The following is a 22440-nucleotide window of genomic DNA, read 5'->3' as shown; positions in this document are numbered from 1 at the left end:
TTTAGAGAAACAAACAACTCGCCTCATTCATCGCCAATATTCAGGCCTCATATGCACAATTGTACAATAGTGTGAATTTCTTGTTGAAATCACACAAAATCCCATCAGTTGGCTCACTCACTAAATCCAAATGTAGGAATCAGGTCAGGAAGGAGGCTGAAGAATACTTGGAGCGGTTTAGACAGATTGCTACCAAGGAAGATCTTGAAGTAAACAGGCATAACATGTAGAGTACATTGGTGGACCTATCCAAATCAATACTACGAGGCTCCTACTAAATAAGGAAATCAAATTGGTTCCAAATCAGTGTACTCAGATACCATGGAGGTTAGAGTTTGCTGTTAGCCTGATCCCATCGCATAGTTTGGGGAAGTCATCGCATAGTACAAATCTTGGCACCGGCATGTGACCAAGAATCTACAAGTTGAAGTTGTTGAGTTGGAGTTTCCCCAAACTCAAGTTTTACTTTTTTATTATTAGGTTGTCTAGTTGACTCTACCCAATTTTGCCTTATATGGGTATGAGTGTATTATAATATTCTCTTGTAATTAATTTGTAAGTGAAATTCCAAGTGTCAATTGTGGAATGTGAAGAGTCATGTTGTAATGAAGTTGAAGAGTCAATTTGTAAAGAAGATGAAGAGTCATGAGGTAAGTCCAAGAGTCGTAAGGGGAAGTGAATAGTCACCCCTTTTGTTATAAATATACCCTCATAACTCATGTAAAGGGATTTTGGGGAGCCAAGCTTTTGGCTAGGATTAGGCTTAGGCTTAGAATCAGGAGCTTGGGAGTTTGTTGAGAGCATTGGCTTCTCCATAGCATAGAGGGAGTATTTTTATTTGGAGGAGCTGGTGTAGACTTCATGTTCCACTATTAGGGTTAGTGGTTTGTCAATGGTATATGTATGCTTGGAACTTTCAATTTAACAAAAGCTCTGAGTCGGTACGTTTTCATGCGTATATTGTGAATATATTAGGATTATTCTTGTTATGCTTGCAATATATGTTATTTCACTTATGTTAACACTTATGAACTATTTTGTTTGCGTTAGTATTAATATTTTTGAATGTTTGTTGTTGTTTAATTCCATCATGGTTAACATGTGAACTATTTCGTAGGCTAACTTGCGATGACTTTCTTCTTATGTGTTCCTTTCAAGTTGTGTGCTATTATAGGCTTCTAATTGGCTCACTCATTTTCCCCTCATGTTTTAGAACCTTTCATACATTGCAATTAACCCTCTGTAGATTCATACACTTGTTCACCAAAGTCGCGATCACACCACTTTATGTGTTATTGCAACTAAGACACATCATTAAACCCCATTTCTTCAACAACCGGGCTGTATTCCAGATGGTGCTTTTACACCAAATGGTTTGAGGTCTAATTGGGACTTCATACCGAGGAGACCCCCTGAATTTTGGTGGGTCAAAAATTGTCAACAAGTTCCAGGGCATAATTTTGAAGATATAAAATGCTATGATTGGATTCTAACTTGATTTAGTTACTAATATCTCAAGCTTTAAGTCTCAATGATCTAATCTAGGGTTTGAGACAAAAACCCTAGCAAGTTGTTGAAGTCCATAATATAAAAGATGTAACCCTTGTTGACTATGAACCTAATTGGTTTAGGTATTTGATGTCTAAAGCTTAAATTTTTTTGACATGATTTGATATAGTTGACTTCATGCTTCTGTATATTTGTACTTGGTTATACTTGTTGAATATTTGCAGGTACATAATCCTCAAAATGTTGAAGATGTTCATAATTGAAGAAGACTTGATAATAATGATGAGCATGATGAATAAAGGGAGTTGTAAGAATGATTATAACTATATGACATTGTTTCCATGAGAAAGAATGATGTTCTTGTAGAACTAAAGCTTTGAAAGGTTGAATTTTCTTCGATGTTATGATAAATAACCTATAAGAATGAAGTTGTTGATATCCCTAAATTGAGAGGGAGATTGGATTAAAGAAAGTGTATATCTCCCTAGTTGAGAGGGAGGGAATAATGTGACAACTAAAACCTTAAAGAAAGAATAAAAGATCATGACTTAAGCCTTGTAGATACTACTGTTCATGAATGGAAAAGTTGTAAAACAAGACTTGATGATCGAGAAGAAGTGTTGAGGGTGAGTTTGGTGTTGCTATAAAAGTTAAAGAAGAAAGCTTCCTAGATGTGTTTGAATAATATGATGATGACCTAGCAGCATCAATATATTTGAGAACCTATTGTACTATTCAACAACCCCCCCCCCCCCCCCCCCCCCCCCCCATTTATTTATTTAATAGTTAATATTTGATTAATAAATGAGGACCCTTTAAAAAATTTCAAAAAACTTAGCAAATGATAGCTTCCATTTTTTAGAAATGAAATTTCGAATAAACTTAAGATATCAAGCCGAAATCCCTTTGTGACTAGGCATTCTCGCTTTATCACAAATCACTAGACCTTAGATAACAAAGGTTAATTAACAATCGGAATCCGTGAATTACGATAAAAGGGACCGCCGTAATAGACTTATGGTATCATTGAACTTTTCATTAAATCTAAGGCTTAAAGCATTTCTTATGAAATAAAGTACTTATTGCAATCACATACCGGCATTCATCAAAGCGCAAGACAAGCAAACCTTAATGATATGTGATTTGCGATATTACGATATGATAAGTAAAAAGCTCATCGCATTGCGACTTTTACTCAAACGCCAAACATGTGAACCATGAAAAAGTTGTGAAATGTGATGTGATCCAGACCCGATGGAATTATGAAATTTTTTATATCACATACCAGCATTCATCAAAGCGCAAGACAAGCAAACCTTAATGATATGTGATTCATGATATTGCAATATGATAAGTAAAATGTTCATTGCATCGTGGCTTTTACTCAAACACCAAACATGTGAACCATGAAAAAGTTGTGAAATGTGATGTGATGAGGACCCGATGGAATTATGAAAATTGGTATATCTTAGATCAGGTCCAACATATAGTAAACAACTACTTTATGGAATAATTATTTATTTTAGCCAAATGCGCGCAAAACGGTAAAAGGTATGCCGCTTGCATCGCATATCACAAAATACTAAATGACTTCGAAATGGTACATAATCAATATTATGATATAGTGATTTTCGATATTGTGATAATTACCATTAATCGCAATCGCATAATCAGCATCGCATGCTTTAACGCATCAACTTGAGGTATCACTTACAAATTTACGGTGCGATGGTTTAAATGAGTCATAAAAGAAATCACGAAAAGGCATTAATGCATAGTTAATGAGTTTTATTGGCATTTACATTTAAAACAGCTCGAGGAGATTTGATATATTTCATCTGTATTTTCAAATAAAAGCTTCTTCCTTGTCATCTTTTAGAATTAATTGTTATATTCACTGTCATTTCTGCTCTGTGTGTTTATTCAATAATCTCCATTGCTCAATTTTAGTAAACCTCCGAAGGAAACAATGCTTGAAAAGATGATGAATAAATTAAAAGCTACTATGTCTGAGAATTTGGACATGCCCCCACTCTTCTTTGATACCACCTACAACAAAGACGGTGGGACTACATCGTGGGAAGCCATGTATAACTTACTAGAAGGAGAGAAACCTAGACCACTGGAAACTAAGGTGACAGTGGACACTGAGGAATCATCTAAGGCTTCCTACTTTGAGGCAGCATGTTCATTTCTACATAGAATAGCTGCAAGGCCCAAGATATTACCATACACAGATATGGTGAAATGGGTAATCGATAATGTGGATATCTCATATAGGACTTTCAGAAATTCAAGACATGAAGTTACGAGATCTTTCACTCCAAACAACTTGTGCCAAATGTACCATCTACCAGAGCACAAAATCTCTATGAAAAAGGTTTTCCTGAATATTTTGCCAAAGAAAACGAGCAACCAATGGATGTTATGCAAAACTAGAGGTCCAGCTCTGGCAAATTCAAATGGGAAAAATCCCGTATGTACCCAATTTCACCCCTCTTGGCTCCACATAATTTCGCAGCTGCGATGATGTGCAAACTATTTGGGTAGGATGATACTACCACATTTTCTATAGAATGGGTTCCATTGCTTGATGCAGTTGTTAACACAATGCTTATGAATTGGAGTCATATTTTGTCAGATAACTTATCTATGGCTATTAGGGAATACAGAAAAAAAAGAATTATCTCCACACGAACTATTCCCCCTTTTTACATGAGTACTTATGTAATGGATGCCATATGTTTTTTCTCACAATTTCCAAACATGGGTTGGAAGTGGAATATAGAGAACCATATCCCCATCCATGTGTATCATAAATTTTTGTGGAATCACAGTTTAGTTCCCATTTTTACAAAATTTTCCATGGTATTTGTTAGAGCCTAGATCTGTCTCAGGCTGAAAAGACAAGGTTCTAGGTCCACATCAAACCACGCTCAGCCTCGTAGCTAGCCCTACGAGAACAGAAGAGGGCTCTCTCCGGGTCGATCTCGGTAAAAGACAAGTGATGGGGCTTAGAGATGACTTAAATGAAAGCTAATTTTAGGCTAGGTATAAAGTACAAGTGTTTGATTTGAGTTTTTTGGGGGTTTTGTGTTGGAAAAAGGGAAAAGCAAATTGGGCTCGGGGATGAGGCACGGTTTCTGCAGAGTTCTGATTGGGGCAAGGCAGGCAATCGTTTTGATGCTTTAAAGTGAGTGAATGGATAGATCAGACTGGTGAGGAGATAAGGAGAGCAAGAGAGTCTCAAGAATACTCCTTAAACAGATGAAAACATGGAAATTTAAACAAATTCAAAGGCAGAGCATAACAGTTAATGGATTCCACCTTAATCACTCATTTGTTCAAATTCAGAAGAAAAGAGAGGAAAATGATACGCATAAAACTACTGAACTTAAAATTACATAGAGAATAACACCATCAAAACATAAAGCCACATGGATCCCAAACAGTGCTGCAAAACCCTGGTCTTTCCTTAGCCAAAAATGCAGAGATAGAATGTACAATGATATGCCAAGCAATCCCAAGTGTCCAACCTTGAAAAATGATTGAGAAATTACATGATATAGACAAGCCAAACCTATTCCCTTGCCTCTAGCGGTCGAGCTCATCATTCTAGGAGTTTTTTTAACCAATTCTAAACAAGGAACTGAAAACTAGGTAGTCAAACAACTTACCCCTATATGCTAGGAAACTAATTCATTCACTCACATTTCACCTTTTGGTGAATGAATCTTCTAGAACAAGTAAAAATGTGCCAATATTAAATCATGGTTGTCAAATTACATCATGAAAATTCAATAATAACATCAAGAAGCAAAACTGGTCAAAACTGGGCGAATTACTGAGCTAAACAGTGAAAAATGGGCAAAAATCCTCTATGCGCCGCGCCAAAATCTGTGTGTCTTGCCACTTTGGAGCTGATTTTGAGGCGCTTCCTGAAGTCCAAATTGAGCCCTAGATAGCTTTTTGGAAAGCACTACCTGTCTACTTTCCAACCCAAGTGGAATTTTTGAATTTGGTGCTCATTTGCCCCTCCAAAACTTCAACCTCCCAAGACTGCTTCCTGTGTGTCAAAATAGGGGCAGAAAGGTCATTTTGTGAGTGTTTTTGACCTCCTAAGAACTCAAAAATTTCCCAAACTTCTTGGCCATGCACCAGCAGTCATGATTTTTCATGAAAATTCTAAAAATATAAACTTTTCGCAATTTGGAGCTCCCTAGGAAAAGCGCGCGCCACGTGGCGCGACGCACATGGAGAAAAACCCTGTTTTTTAGTGCAAAAAATTTCAAAATGTCAAAAATTGCTCCAAATTTCTTAAAATTTGGGCTGGAGCTTCTTCATTAAGTTTCATGCTGGGCTAAAGAGGCTTCGGCCAATATCTGAAGACGATCAAGCTCCCTTTGCCTCTTTTGCTTCCTTATTACCTTCTTTAGTTTTGCCTTTAAATTCCTGATTCGTTCCTTGCAAACATGATTTTGTGCCCCATAATGGTTTTTCATGTGCCTGAGCATGTACTTGTCCTTGTTTTATTTCACCAACAGCTCTTCTAAGTGGATGTTGATCCTCTCGAGCCAAACCTCTCGATCAGCCTCTATCTCCTGCTGAATGGGTGTCCTCTCATTTAGGCTTCGTTGGGCAGCCTGCTGGTCTTCACGGATGTTTTTCCACCTCTATGAGGCCTCCTAGGTGCACGTACCTTTGTTGGTGAATCACTATGTTTCTCTTCTTCATGATCATATGATGGATCAGATGTCATGTCTGCTGGTGGACAAACTGTCTTGGACAAATAGGTGTTGATATGTCACACTGTCTTGTAATGCCTTTGATGATGTGCTTGACCTTTGTCACCAAGAGAAAACAATGACATGAGGGATAGTAAGGGGAGGGAAAAATAGTGAGGGATTAGGGACTATTGGGACAAATTTTATTAGGGAAATGTAGGAGGGTTTGAGGGGTTTTATGTGTGGGATAGGGTTTAGGGTTTCACCTTTGAAAGTTTTGGGAAAGGGAATTTAGGATAGGGGTTTAGTAACTTTAGGGGATGGGGAAAAATGGAGTCAAGGAAAAAAGGGAATTAAGGACAAGAGAAATAATGGAAAAGAGTAACCTTGGTGGCAAACAAGTTTTGAAACCCTAGGCAGCAGTTTACATGTGAGGAATTCAAAATGATAGGGTTTGAATTTTTGTTTCAATCATTAGCATCCATCAACCACCATACCCTAGCACAAACTTGGATGAAACACAAAAATGGAGGCTCTACCTACTTTTGGAATGAAGAATTTTCAATTTGGAGGAAGATTTCAATGAATTTCAGGCCTTTTAGCCCAATGCGTCGTGCCTCCCCAGTGCGCCGCGCCAGTGTAAATTTACACTGGAAAATTTCTCCCAGTGCATCGTGCCCTTTTGCAAGAGCTTTTTGGAGGCCTTCCCGGTGTCCAAATTGGGTGCAGGATAGCTAGTTGGAAATTTATTTGAGTATACTTTCCAACCCAACTAGAATTTTTCAATTTGGAGTTCGTTTTCCCTATCAAAAATCAAATCTCCAAGACTGGTTAAAATGTGCCAAATGAGGTTGCCTAAAGGCAGAGTGGTGTTGTAGTCAAATTGTGAATGCCTTCCTCAACTCCAAATTGAGCTCATGATAGCTCATTGGAAATCTCTTTGTGTCTAGTTATCATTTGACTCATCAAGAAAGTCATTTGACCAACCAAGCTAGGATAAAAATTGATTTTCCGAAGGTCACTTCAGAGGTGCATCAATTCTCCCAAGGCAACTGTATTTTTGACATTTCTCTAAAACCATGACACCTGTGTAAAAAGTGAAGTATTTTTTTCTTCCTTGGCCTTTTTTGTACAAAAACCTCTCCCAGTTTTCCCAAATTCATATTTTATTGCTCAGAAACATCATTTGAGTAAAATCTACCCCAATGTGTAGAACAAGGGATTTGTCGAAAGAAAGGGAAATGAAGGGGATAAGGGGCTTCTAAATTCTTGAGAAAATTTTGGGAGGTAGGGAGGGATGTTAGGAAGTAGGGGAAAGTGGAATCTCAGAGATTGAGTGAGGGGAAGGGGTGAAAAAGGGAAAAACACAGGCCTAGCCTAGAAAATTGCCAAGTTGTAGCAAGAAACTAGGGTTTGTGCAAAAATGAGGAATTCGGGGGATCTCAATGATGGGAAGTGTTTAATAAGGTACATTAAGGATAGGGGAATGTGTATGAACATCAGGATACAAGTTTTACTGATGATTTGACCATCCAAGAGAAATTGCCTTCAAAACCCTAGGAGAGGGAAATGAACCTTACCTAGGCACAACTGAAGCATGAACAAGGTGTAAAATGACCCAGTGGAACTTGACATGATAATGGAAACCTCTTAATTATGGTACACTCAGCTGAATGGTGACATAGACCGACATTTGGACAACTTTGGAAGGAGTAAAAGCAAACCCTAAACCTAATACCTAGTGACCAAATTTTGCTTGAAGACTCACTAAAATGACAAAATTTGACCTTAACACCTTAAAATCACCTTGTAAGAGCATGTTTGATCACTGGAGGAAGGCTGGAAAGACTGACACTAACAGTATTATGTTACCCATTTATCGAACCATTTTTTATCAAACAACCCCTAGGCTTTTCGAAGAGGCAAAGATAGACATCTTTCCAGTCACAAGATGGTTTGGAGAAGAAACATTTACTTATACCAGAGTTTTTGGAAGCATTTCATCCCCACATGCCCTCTAATATTATGTTCCAGACAAACTAATGGTAAGAGAGATTTCTTACCAGATAGTAGGGAATGGTTTAACCAAATCCATAAAGGAAATGAAGAAGTCCATTTGGCCAACCTTTCCATTGCAATGTAGCACTTTCGTACTACATGATTTTGGGCACACAGTGAAAGAAATAAATAATATTACATCTCTAAAACTAGCCACGGTTCTAGGTCGACAGTTTGACCCAATCAAAGTTGCCAAAGACTTCACTACCATGCTTAAAGTCAAGTAGTTTACTAATGAGGAGGATTTGTTTGATGACCTCTTCCAAGGAGTTGAATCATTTACACAAGTCTTACATTTAGCATTGCTAAAATTAAGCCCAGAAGACATCAACTATTTTCATGTATACAGAAATAAAAGATTGTTGAAGGACCCATTGGACCTATTACAAATTGAACAGATAAGAGAACCGACTCCTAGCATGAGGCTGGCAAAATCAACTCAAGGTTCAGAACATTCAGAGAAGCAACCTCGGAATGAAGAAGAAAGTCCCAATAAGACTCCTGAGAAGAATAAAGAGGAAAATACTAAGGAAACAGTCAAAAAGGCCTTGGCTGAGAAACATACATAGGCTCACTCCACATCAACTCAAACAGATAAGATTCCAGTTATTGATCTAGATAAGGAATGGGATAAATTCAATCAAAAGCTCCAAATAGGGGTAAGTCTTGAGGGGACGTCTAGATTCCAAACCCCAAAACAGACACAACAGGAAACAAATCTAGAGACGATAGAGAAAGAAGTCACAAACAATCAAGATTTTGAGGTCATCCCAGCTTTCTCCACTTCTAAAGTTGTCTTAAAAATCGAAGAAATACCCCAGCTGGACATATTTTACAGCCCTACACACAAGGTTGTGGTAAAAATACAAAGAAAGAAGAGGAAGTTAGACACAACAACAGTTAAAACTCTTGAGAATGAATCAATGGAAGTTGTATGGAAAGACACTCCTATTGATCCATCTGAGAAACTTACAAAGTTATCGTAGTTTGCAAGCGCCTATGCCACCACAACCATTGATAAAGCAGCAAAAGTCTGACTTCTGCTTAAAGAAAAAGAACAAAGAATACAACTATTGGAATAGCAATTGGAACAAGAGAAACAGAGTACCAATCAGCAAGCAGAACAACAGGTAGCGCAACTTCAAGGGGATTTTGAGCAAATGAGGTTACAACACCAGGCAAGCATGTCAGAGAAAAACTCACAGATTTTCCAAATGCAAGATATGGTAGATAGATTCAAAGATAACCCTCAGACATATGAGTTCATTAAAGAGGCACTCAAGCTAATTCTCTGTTGACACAGCAACAAGAGATGTTTTGCTGAAAGATCTCATAGATCAATCCCTACTGTGAAACAAGTAATAAATTGACTAACCAAGTGATTGATCTAAGATTTGAATATGAATAAATCTATAAAAAGATTTCATAATTTATTGCCTCGCAGGAATCTGATGAGGGAAGAAAAGTTAATCTTCCAAAGATAGAATAATCCCATAAATACATTCTATTTGCAGATTGGGACACATAGTTAAAATAGGCAGAAAGGGCAACGACAATAGCAGCAGATACAGAAAACAGCATAATTGAGGTCGTGAATGAAAATATTCATAGTTCTAACCTTGTTAAATAATGCATACCAAGAGATCTTTCAGACATCAGACAGCTAGAACAATAGTGGAAAGAAACAGCCCAAATCAAATAGGAAGCAATCAAACATCTGTCCAAACTTGATTGGGAGACATACTAGCAGTATTTGGTAAAACCACATAGCCAATGGATGACTCTACGATGCCTAACTAGTTCTGCAGAAAAAATGGTGCCACCCCTCTTAGATGTTGTATTCATAGGACAATTAAAATCTACAATTGGCCAGCCACCCCAGGTGAAACCAATGATGGATATCTACAATCTCAAGGACCAAGACAATTCAATTTGAAGAAGCTTGTCATTAGTTTATTTTCTATTTTAGTTTTTATCTTGCTTACTCTGAGGAAGGTTGTTTGAAACCTCCTCATCTTTTTATGTAATAATCTATTTTTGAAACATGTATTATAGTATTTAAACCTCTTTCATGCATTTAGAGAGGGGTCAAGGATTTTATGAAAAACACTTTGCAAGAAATTGCACTTCTTTACTTTTGCAGTTGCTTTGATGAGATAATTGGAACGAGATCTGAATTTTCTTGAAGATTGAAGTATACTCTACTGAAATTGCACTTATGTACTCTTAGGGTATATCAAATTGAAAAGAGGCAGATCAACATTGCTGATTCCATCAGTAGGACCTTTTATATTTGGTACTATTATCTTTATGATTAAGTTTTATTTATGAATTGGCAGTAGTCTTTCTTTAATTATCCTATGTATGAAAATATGAGTTATAGTTTTATATTATTGCACTTTTGTGTGATGTTTCATATTTGATTCCTTATTGAATACATGAACAATTACTATATGCGATAAAGTTTTCTCAATTGTTTTGTCTAACTATTTAGCCAAAACAATTACTATTCACAATTTCATTTATTTTATCTATTGAATAATCTTCATTACCAGTTGCTTTAAGACATCTTTGTAGATCAGATACCTTAAATTAGTCCCAGGTATATATATAGTAAGATAAATAATAGAATCAGTAGATGCATGTGTTTATTGTTTAGATTAAATCATTTTTAGTTAAATCATTCTTCATTATATCTTATATCAATGCAACACCATTCTCATATCAATTCATTCTGGGAAACTGGTCCCATTATCCCCAGTCGCAGCCACCACACCAAATGGAAAAGGAGTTGATTTTAAGGTTTGAACTGGGTGGTTTTCCCCTATGTTGTTGCAACGGAATTCCAGGGCTTCAAAAGAACCCTATAGATTTGAGTTAACTTATATATATATATGGAAATTTTATTACTAATTGGGGTTGTGATTGTGCGAGATATCTCCTTAATAAGGTTGAACATTTTGAAGCATGCTTAGACTGGTGGATATATCTTATTTAGTTTATAAGGAGAGATGAAGCATATTAGGGTGAGAATATGCTTGGGAGGACATTTGGTCGGCTTCTGATGATGTCTATATCTTGAAGTAGGGAGGGTGGTGTTGGTCTTGGAGCTCTGAACTTGGATACACACCTAGATCCCAGAGTTGGTGTTAGAGCTAAATCCTAATGGTACCTATAGAGGCTAAATCTTGGAGCACACCTTAGTCCCACCTGATTAGATATGTTGGTCAAGTATTTAATTTGTAGTATTTCATGTGTTGTGACTCTTCATAGAGAATATCATTTGGATATCTTCCATATATGTATGTATATATACAATTATGAATACCTCCCTAGTTAAGAGGGAGTGTTGAAGAATGTAACTAGTGTTAGTCTACATAATTGTATTTGTCTAAAGAATGAAAAAGGAATAATTATTATAAAATAAATTGACTTATTAAAGCACGGGTTTCATGATTGGGTCAATGGGAAATAGGTCAAAGCACCCAATGAGTGATCTAGGATTTTTGATGTTGTGTCAAATTCAAATTCATAATGTAAAAGTCCTTTCATGGGCACTTTAATTCAAAGAAGAAAAATTGTTTTGTGTCAAAAAGACTCCTCCACCAAGTAATCTCTCTCTCCTACATGCCGACTTTCCCTACTCCTTCAAATTGGCCTCAGAAAAAGTTGAAAAGTCGGCCTCATATTGTAGACACAAAATACTATATATATACAAGTGCACTTGGAAAATTAAATGTGACACATATGTGATTCAATCTAAAGCTATGAAGTAGAAATAAAGTATGAAATATTGGAAGAAGATCTTATCCTATGTCCAAAAGAAAAGCAAGTCGAGATCTGAAGTTATTAAAGAATAAAAGGAATGTGAGTTTCATATCTTGAAGGAAATTTCATCATAAAGGAAGATTCATCATATATATATATATATATATATATATATATATATCGATGCATCATATATATATCGATGCATCATCAACAACTTTTATTTTCAGAGTGCTCTACATGTCTTTTGCGCAAAAATGTGGGTTTTCTGGGCTAGAGTTCTCGTTTTGAGGTTACAGTTCTTGTTGATTTCACAACTTTGTTAATGGAGGAAACAAAGTGCCTTAAATATCTTTGGAGATGTGTCTGGTGATGAATAATAGAAGATGAATAGTGAAATGGAAATGGAGGCCATAAAATTTTTAAATTTTGAAGTGAAGCTACAATGGAGCAGTGTCAATAGTATGGATCAACAAAGGAGTAAGTTGGAAAATTAGATTGAGGAGTTATGTATACTGATGAATAAATTTCCTAAGAATGGGAATGCTAAGGTGAAGAAGACAATCAAAAATAGAGATCAGTTGATTGCAAATGAGTATATCAATAAGGCAAGTGGAGCATTGCAGAATAAAGTATGGAAACCAGGAAGATTGAGAACAACAGAAATAAATCAACAACTACAAGAGGTGAAGAGGATAGATTTCATGATAATGTTCAACATCATGACAAATTTTGTTGAAGACGATCATGAGAATGAAGCAAGTGGACATAGGAAAAACAAATTTTGGAATCCAGAAGGAGAAAAAAATTATAGTAGATGTACCTACAATTGGCTGCAAGTAGTAGCAACAGAGAAAACAAAAATACATTGTGCTAGAGCCCTCACAGACCAGTAAAGTGGTGATAGTGAAGAGAATTGAAGAAGTTCTTAGAAGAAGAAGTGTGATGTGTTGAATCCTAGAGAAAAGGAAGCTAAGAAGGTGCTAGTGAAGGGAGCCAAGAGAATACCAAAAGACTAGGATTGGTTAGGTATTTTGTAGTAGGAGAGAAGACAGAGTACTACAAAGGTTGCATGCAACTCTCGGTAGGCATGAAGGATATCACAAGAAAATATGTGAAGGTGAGTATGGATAGTCATGTAAAGGCTTTAGAGGAAGGAATCCACAGTAAGATGAGAGATGAAGAAGTGAACAAAGAGATTGCTAAGTTGAAGGAACAACTCAAAGTGTTAAAGAAGTTGTTATAGAAGAAAGTTGTAGAAGATTTGAGACAATGGATTAGATTAAGGAAGAAGGTTAGGTGGTCTATCGTACAGTTGTATGCAAGAAAGTTGATACACATAATGATTGTTTTTATCGGGACAAAGAGAAAGCTCAAAAGAACCATTAAAAAAGAGGAAGTAATTCACTTTTGTGAACCAAAACAAGCACCAATTCTTGGAGAAGTTGATGATATGGATGAGAGTTTAGATCAGCATGAGGAGATGATGTCAGAAGCATCAAATGAGAGAAAAGAGACTCTTGATTTTAAAATTAATAAATTGTGTGTGACTGCAGGTTATGAATATAAACAACCACTAGATGTTGTTATAATGGAAGAGGAAGATGAAGGATTTTCTTGTGATGATATAAATAAAGGACAAAATTCAAAGAAAATGATATATTTTGAAGAATAATTAAAGTTCCTAGAGGAATGGTTGGCAAAACCTAAAGTTCAAGAAGACTACATAGCAGTTACAGAAACAAAACTAGAAGATAGGATGGAAGAAAAAGGAAAGAATTTTCAAGAAATTTTGGAAGATGACAACATGATTGAAGAAGACTACATGATAATTGTAAACACTTAGCTTCCAAGAATACCTAATGGTATTGATGAAGTACATGGAGTCTTAAAATGGGCTATGCAAGATGCAAGTGTGAAGCTTGAATACCATATCAGAGATGGTATTACAAGAAAATCAAGTTTGGGATCCTGGAAGATTGAGGACAGTTGCAAGGAAACAATTCAGTAGAACAGGTGGACAACAACAGCATCAAATATGGGATCTAGGTGGAATTCAATAGATTAAATATACATGACCAAGAGGTCATGAAATTTTGTACCCTGGGAGTTTGATGCAGGAGCATCTCTCCCCACTCAAATCACAAGATCCTCATGTATAAGAAAGAATAGAAGTATCTTTTTAGTTGCTATATTTTAGGTTTTAGTTATATTTTTAGTCCCTAGAACTAAGGAGAGGAATCTCTTGATAAATTCTAGAGCTTTCCTTCCTCAAGATAATTTTCATTCTCTCCTTATCCAAGAGAATTCTAGATACTTCTATTGAAGCCTTGGAATTCTATTGCAACAACATGGGGGATAACCACCTATTCCAGACCTTATAAGTAGTTCCTTTTCCATTTGTTATGGTGGCTCCGACTAGGGATAATGGGACCAGTTTCCTAGCAAGAATTGATATGATGATGATTGTAGTTTGAAATAAGGTATAATGGGAAATGAATTAACTAAAATGACCTAATTAAACAAAAAACACATGCAGCTATCTATTCTAACACTTATCTTAATATATACCTAGGGAATAACTTAAATCATGCGATCTACAAAGGTATCTTAGAGAAACAAGTAATAAAGATCATTCATTTTCTATAAGAGGTGAAAGCGTTAACGATAATTATTTTGACTAAATAGTTAGGCAAAATAATTGGGAAAACTATATCACATATATCAATTTCTCATGTACTTAATAAGGAATTACAACTAATTTTTTTTACAAAAGTGCTATAATGTCAAATTGTAGCTCAGATTTCATACATAAGACAATATAAGAAAAGATTACCGCTAATTCATAAACAAAACTCAACCATCAAGATAAAAGTACTAGATATGAGAGGTTCTACTCATGAAGTCAGCAATATTGATTTGCTTCCTTTCAACTAAATATACTCTAAGAGTACATAAGTGAAAATTCAGTAGAGTATGCTTCAATTTCTAAGAAAATCAAGACCGTGTTCCAATTATTTTATCAAGACAGTCACAAAAGTACAGAAGTGCAAGCCTTTGCAAAGTGTTCTTAATAAAATTCTGGACCTCTCTCTAAATGCATGAGAGAGGTTTAAATAATACAAAATATGTATCAAAAATAGATTATTACATAAAAAGTTGAGGAGGTTTCAAACAACCTTCCTCAAAATAAGTAAAATAAAAACTAAAATAGAAAATAAAATGATGACGAGCTTTTCCAACTTGAATGGTTCTAATCAGCCATTCAGTCCTTCAGTTCGCAGATATCTATCATCGGCTTCACCTAGGGTGGTTGGCTAATTCTAGATCTTAATTGCCCCGTAAATACAACATCGGAGAGTGGTGGCACCATATTTTGAGTGGAATTTGTTAGACAGTGCAGAGTCATCCATTGACTATGCGGTTTCACCAGAAACTGCCAATAAGTTTCCCAGTCAAGCTTAGACAGTTTTTTTATTACCTTTTCTTTCATTTTGGTGGTCTCTTTCCACTATTTCTCTAACTGTTTGAAGTCTGGGAGAACTTATGGCTTGCATTCTTTGATGAGATTGGCACTATGAAGGTTTTCAATAACAACTTCAATTATATTATTTTTTGTGCTAGCTGCTCTAGCCACTGCCCTTTCTGCTTGCTTCAACTGTATGTCCCAATCTGTGAATAGAATATCCTTGTGGGACTCCTCGATCTTTGGCAGATCGGATTTTCTACCTTCTTCTGATTCTTGCCAAGAAATAAACCCTGAAATTCTCTTATTGACCTCTTCATATTCTAATCTCTTATCAACCATTTGATTGGTTAATGCATCACTTGTTTCACAATATGGATTGATCAATGAGATTTTATGGCAGAATACCTCTTGTTGTTGTGATAACAGAGAGTTTAGTTCAAGTGATTCCTTAATAAATTCCTTTGTTTGAGGGTTGTCTCTAAGTTTATCTATTATATTCTACATTTGATTAATGTCTGAATCCTTTTATGTGATGTCTGCTTGATGTTGTAATTTTGATCTATTCAAAATATTATTGTAGTTGTGCCATTTATGCCTTTTCTTGTTTGTTAGTGATCTATCTCTCCAGGTCAAGATGTTGTTCCAACAGCGAAATTCTTTCTTCTTTTTCTTTAAAAAAAGTCGAACTTCTGTTGCCTTATCAATTGTCGCAGTTGCATAAATGCCTACAAATTGTGATAGCTTAGTAAGGTTTTCTGTTGGATTGATGGGGGTGTCTTTCCATAACACCTCCATCAATTCATTTTCAAGAATTGTTGTTGATGATGTATCCAATTTCCTTTTATTTCTTTGCCTCCTCACTGCAGACTTATATGTTAGGTTGTAGAATATATCTAGAGGGGATATTTCCTCAATTTTTAGAACAATTTCCGAAGTTGGGTAGTCCGGGATGATTTCAATATCTTCAGTAGTTGTAACTCCTTGTATTGTTGTCTCCATGCTTATGACCTGTTGAGTCTATTGAGGAGTCTGAAATCCAAATGTTCCTTCAAGACTCATCTATGTTTGTTGTACTTGGAGCTTTTTATTAAATTTCTCCCATTCTTGATCCAAATCAATGACTTTGTTCTTTTCTATATGAACTTGTGTGGAGTCAATCTCCATGTGTTCCTTAGTTAAGGCCCTTTTGGGTGTTTCTTCAGCACTTTTCTCGGTGTCTTCCATATCTAGAGATTGGTTTTTAGAATATTCTAAACTTTGAACCGATTTCCCTTGAGATTCCCTATCAGAACTATGCTCAGAACCTTCCTTCGGGCTTACGCTGGGAGTGGGTTCTCTTCGTTTAATTTTTTTTTCAATCTGCAATAGGTCGAAAGGGACCTTTGTTAGCCTTTTGTTTTTGTATATATGGAAGTGGTCAAGGTCTTTTGGGCTCAGTCTCATGGATGCCAAATTTAAGACCTTCGAAAATATTTCAACTAACTTGAAGAGATCATCCAAATCATTGTTATCATGAGTAAATTGTCTAACTTTAACCATAGCAGTGAAGTTTTGGGCAACCTTGTTAGGGTCATACTGTCTGCCTGACACAGTAGCCAGATTCAGGGATGTGATATTTTGTATCTCCTTTTCTGTATGCCCAAAATCATGTAATCCAAAAGCACCACATTGCACTAGGAAGGTAGGCTAGTTGAATTTCTTCATTTCTTTTAGGGTTTTGGTAATACCATACCCCACTGTTTGATAGGAAATTTCTCTTTCCAATAACTTATCAGGAACATATAATGCAAGAACATGAGGATTTGTGATACTCCCAAAAACTCAAGTAAATGACTCTTCGCCAAACCATCTTGGCACCGGCAAGATGTCTGCTTTATCTTCCTATGATAGCTTAGGGGCTTTCTTATAAAAAATGGTTTGGTGAAGTGGCAACATAACGCCATGATAGCTTTTGTAAAATTGGGAGTTATAATGTGATTCCCACAAAACCTTTAGATAAATATGGATAGGAGTAGGGTCCTGTAGAGTCCATATCCAACCCATGTTTGGAAAATTTGAACAGAAACATATAGTGTCCATCACATATGCACTCATATAAAAAGGAGGGATTACCCGAGAGGTGATAATTATTTTTTGTTTGTATTCTCTAATGGACATAGCCAAATTATCTGATAAAATATTTCTCTAGTTCATAATGATAGAATTAACAGTCGCATCAATTAATGGAACCCATTCAATAGAAAACTTGGTATTGTCTACCTTTCCAAATAGTCTACACAACATTGTGGCTGCAAAATTATGCGGGGCTGACAGAGGTGCAATTGGGTACATACTAGTTTTCTCCCACTTGAACTTGCTGGAGCTAGACCTCCAACTCTACATGTTGTCCATTGGGTCTTCATTTTCTTTCGCGAAGTGCTCAATGAAGGCTTTGTTGTATAGCTTCTGTGGTTCTGGAAGATGATACATTCGACGTAGATTATCTGGTTTAAATGACCCCATGACTTCGTGCTTAGAATTCCTGAATGTTTTGTCTGAAATTTTCACATTGTCAATTATCCATCTTACCATATCAGTGTATGGAAAGATTTTAGGCCTTGCAATTATTCTATGCAGGAAAGAAGAAGTTGCTTCAAAATAAGAAGCCTCGGATGAGACCTCGACATCTACTATTGATTTAGTCTCCAGGACCTTTGGGTTTTCTTTCTCCAATAGATTGTACATTGCTTCCCATGAGGCAGTTCCTCCATCCTTGTTGCATGTAGTATCAGAGAATAGTGATAGCATGTTTGAATCTTTGGATGCATTAGCCTCTACAATATTCTTTCCTTTCTTTGCCAAATTTTGTTAATGGAAAAAACATAATGAAATGTAGAGCGGAAATGAAAGCGGAAACACTATAACATAGTAACCTCTGAAAGACAGGTAAAAAGATATCAATCTTCTTGAACCGTGAAAAAAGAGTAAAAGCGGTTAAACCTTATTAACTAATCATTAAGGCCTACATGTGATTTTATTTAATGCCTTATTAAACCATCGCATCGCAAGTTATAAATGATAATTCACATTGGCATGTTTTAAGTGCGATACCGATCTACGATTGCGATAAATGGCTTTATCGCAATATCGTAAATTGATGATGTCAGGTTATGTGGAATAGACCAATTCAAAGTCACTTTGGTATTTTTGAAATTTGCGATGAGCGATGTGCTTTTAACTTTTTTTCAAGCACTTTTTCCCTAAACGCATGATTATTCCATTGAAACAGATCCTTGAGATAGGTCATACTTGATTCAAGTTATAGCAATTTTTATTATTTCGTCGATTCCGGACCATGAAATTCGCATTTTTTATGGTTTGAACGTTTGCGCCTTTGTAAAATATGTGATGTGATAAGTACTTTATATTATAAAGAATACTCTAAGACTTAAGGTTTATAAAAGATTTTAACGCTGCCTTCGGTCTTCTAAAGGGTTTGTTTTATTGCATTTCACAGACTTCGACTCATGAATAACCTTGTTACTTTGGGATCATGTCATTTACGATAAAGTGAGAATACTTAGTCATAAAGTGACCTGGCTTAATATCTTAAGTCCATCCAAGGTTTTATTCTGAATGGATTTAAAGGCAAGCTCTTATTTTCTAAGCTTTTTTGAAAAAAAATTGAAGGGTCCCCATTTAATAATACAATACTAACTATTATATAATAAATGGGGGGGTTGTTGAATAGTATAACACCTTCCTTCTCCAATAATAAATATGGATGTAAGTCATTTGATTGGTGTGTGTGAAAGGGCAGAGAAAATCCCATTATAGTTGTGGCAAGGATTATTTAATTAATTTTTCTTATAAATATTGATTATATAAAATAATTATGTTTTATAAAATACTTTGTGTATTGTGTTGATTGGAATGAGATAGAGATGATGGGATTTGAAGTGAAATTCCCTTCCATTAAGAAAATGATGATAGAGTGCCACAACGAAAGCAACACACAAACCAAAACCAAATAAAGTAGCAGAAACAAAATATGTATTCATGAAGAAATTCTGGACCTTTGCCCCTTCTTTCTTGGCCCAACAAATACATTACTTTCCTATTTAAACTTAGGGAAAAAGAGATCTAGAATTCTCAAGAGAGAATTATTCTCCTATATTTATGGAATAATTTGAGAAAAAATCTTCTTTTAAGGAGCTTATCATAACTTTTTCCTAAATAAAATAGATTATTTCTTTTTCCTTTTCTTTTCTTTTTCTTCTTTTTTTCTCTTTTTTTTATACATATTATTTCTATATTTTTTACATGATATAGCAATTATAGCGACTTCCTAGACTTACATTTTGAGATGCTCCTGCATCAGACTCCCGAGGTATAAAAATTCCATGGACTCCTAGTCATGGGTTTCAATCTGCTGCCATGTTATTTTTTATTCTTTTCCTCCTAGATCACAAACTTGATTTTGTTGTTGTGGAGTTATTTTAATATTATATTGTCACATTGTTATTTCCTGCAACCTTCCAAGATCCAACACTTTTCCTTCTTATTATTTTATGGAAGATTGCTTGCTTCTATCTCCTTCTGCACCTACATAAAACATAATACTGTGTTTTTCATCTTATTCGTCAATCCACCATGCAAGTGGCATTTTATTCCTCATATTTATCCTTCAGATAACCTATTACCTCCTTTGGAACCCGCGGTTCTTCTACAACCTCTGCATAGTCTTCATGAATATTGGGATTTGATATCCATTCTTCCAAAATCTTTCACTCTTGATCATATTTTTTTGCATCAATTAATGGAACCCATTCAATAGAAAAATTGGTATTGTCTACCTTTCCAAATAGTCTACACAACATTGCAGCTGTAAAATTATGCGGGGCTGACAGAGGTGCAATTGGGTACATACCAGTTTTCTCCCACTTGAATTTGTTGGAGCTAGACCTCCAACTCTGCATGTTGTCCATTGGGTCTTCATTTTCTTTCGTGAAGTGCTCAATGAAAGCTTTGTCGTATAACTTCCGTGTTCTAGAAGATGATACATTCGACATAGATTATCTGGTTTTAATGACCCCAAGACTTCATGCCTAGAATTCTTGAATGTTTTGTCTGAAATGTCCACACTGTCGATGATCCATCTTACCATATCATTGTATGGCAAGATTTTAGGTCTTGCAGCTATTCTATGCAAGAAAGAACAAATTGCTTCAAAATAAGAAGCCTTGGATGAGACCTCGACATCTGCTATTGCTTTAGTCTCTAGGACCTTTAGGTTTTCTTCCTCCAATAGATTGTACATTGCTTCCCATGAGGTAGTTCCTCCATCCTTGTTGCATGTAGAATTAGAGAATAGTGGTAGCATGTTTGAATCTTCGAACGCAGTAGCCTCTACAATCTTCTTTCCTTTCTTCTCCATTCTCATGAGCGTTGCTTCCTTTGGAAATTTCCTGAAATTTTGGTAATGGACAAAACAGAATGAAACGTAGAGCGGAAACACTATAACATAGTAACCTCTGAAACGACATAAAGATGAAGCTTTTATTTCAAGATGGGTAAAAAGATATCAATCTTCTCGAGCCGTGAAAAGAGTAAATGCAGTTAAACCTTATTAACTACTCATTAAGGCCTACGTGTGATTTTATTTAATGCCTTATTAAACCATCGCATCGCAAGTTAAAATGATAATTCACATTGGCATGTTTTAAGTGCGATACTGATCTACGATTGCGATAAATGGCTTTATCGCAATATCACAAATCGATGATGTCGGGTTATGTGGAATAGACCAATTCAAAAGTCGCTTTGGTATTTTTTTCAATTTGCGATGAGCGGTGTGCTTCTAACTTTTTCAAGCACTTTTTCCCTAAACGCATGATTATTCCATTGAAACAGATCCTTGCAATAGGTCGTACTTGATTCAAGTTATAGCAATTTTTATTATTTCGTCGGGTCCAGACCATATCACAATTCGCATTTTTTATGGTTTGAACGTTTGCGCCTTTGTAAAATTTGTGATGCGATAAGTATTTTGTATTATAAAGCATACTCTAAGACTTAAGGTTTATAAAAGAGTTTAACGCTACCTTTGGTCTTCTAAAGGGTTTGTTTTATCGCATTTCACAGACTCTGGTTCATGAATAACCTTGTTACTTTGGGATCATGTGATTTGTGTTAAAGCAAGAGTACTTAGTCATAAAGTGACCTGGCTTAATATGTTAAGTCCATCTAAGGTTTTATTCCGAATGGATTTAAAGGAAAGCTCTTATTTTCTAGGATTTTTTGAATAAAAATTGGAGGGTCCCCATTTAATAATACAATACTGACTATTACATAATAAATGGGGGGGTTGTTGAACAATACAACACCTTCCTTCTCCAATAATAAATATGGATGTAAGTCATTTGATTGTTGTGTGTGAAAGGGCAGAGAAAAACCCATTATAGTTGTGGCAAGTATTATTTAAGTAATTTTCTTATAAATATTGGTTATATAAAATAATTATGTTTTATAAAACATTTTGTGTATTGTGTTGATTGGAATAGGATAGATATGATGGGATTTGAAGTGAAATTACCTTCCATTAAGAAAATGATGGTAGAGTGCCACAACGAAAGCTACACACGAACCAAAACCAAATTAAGTAGCAGAAACAAAATATGTATTCATGAAAAAAATCGACCTTTGCCCCTTCTTTCTTGGCCCAACAAATACATTATGTTCCTATTTAAACTTAGAGAAAAAGAGATCTAGAATTTTCAAGAGAGAATTATTCTCCTATATTTATGGAAGAAGTTGAGAAAAAATCCTCTTTTAAGGAGCTTATCATAACTTTTTCCTAAATAAAATAGATTTATTTCTTTTTCCTTTTCTTTTCTTTTCTTTTTATTCTTCTTTTCTCTTTTTTTTATACAT

The 22440-nt window shown here is 35.6% G+C and overlaps 1 pseudogene; it reads right to left on the bottom strand.

Moving 5' to 3' along the window:
- The window catches only part of LOC149154104 (serpin-ZXA-like), a 31783-nt pseudogene extending 10839 nt beyond the window's left edge, over positions 1-20944 (bottom strand).
- Between the last annotated feature and the right edge of the window lie 1496 nt (positions 20945-22440).

The sequence above is a fragment of the Pinus tabuliformis genome, chromosome 9 (genome assembly GCF_031772625.1).
Source record: "Pinus tabuliformis cultivar Carrire ecotype Pingquan chromosome 9, CPIR1, whole genome shotgun sequence".
Classification (NCBI taxonomy): domain Eukaryota; kingdom Viridiplantae; phylum Streptophyta; class Pinopsida; order Pinales; family Pinaceae; genus Pinus; species Pinus tabuliformis.
The sequence above is the reverse complement of the archived record's forward strand: the minus strand, read 5'-3'. Positions and strand labels throughout refer to the sequence as shown.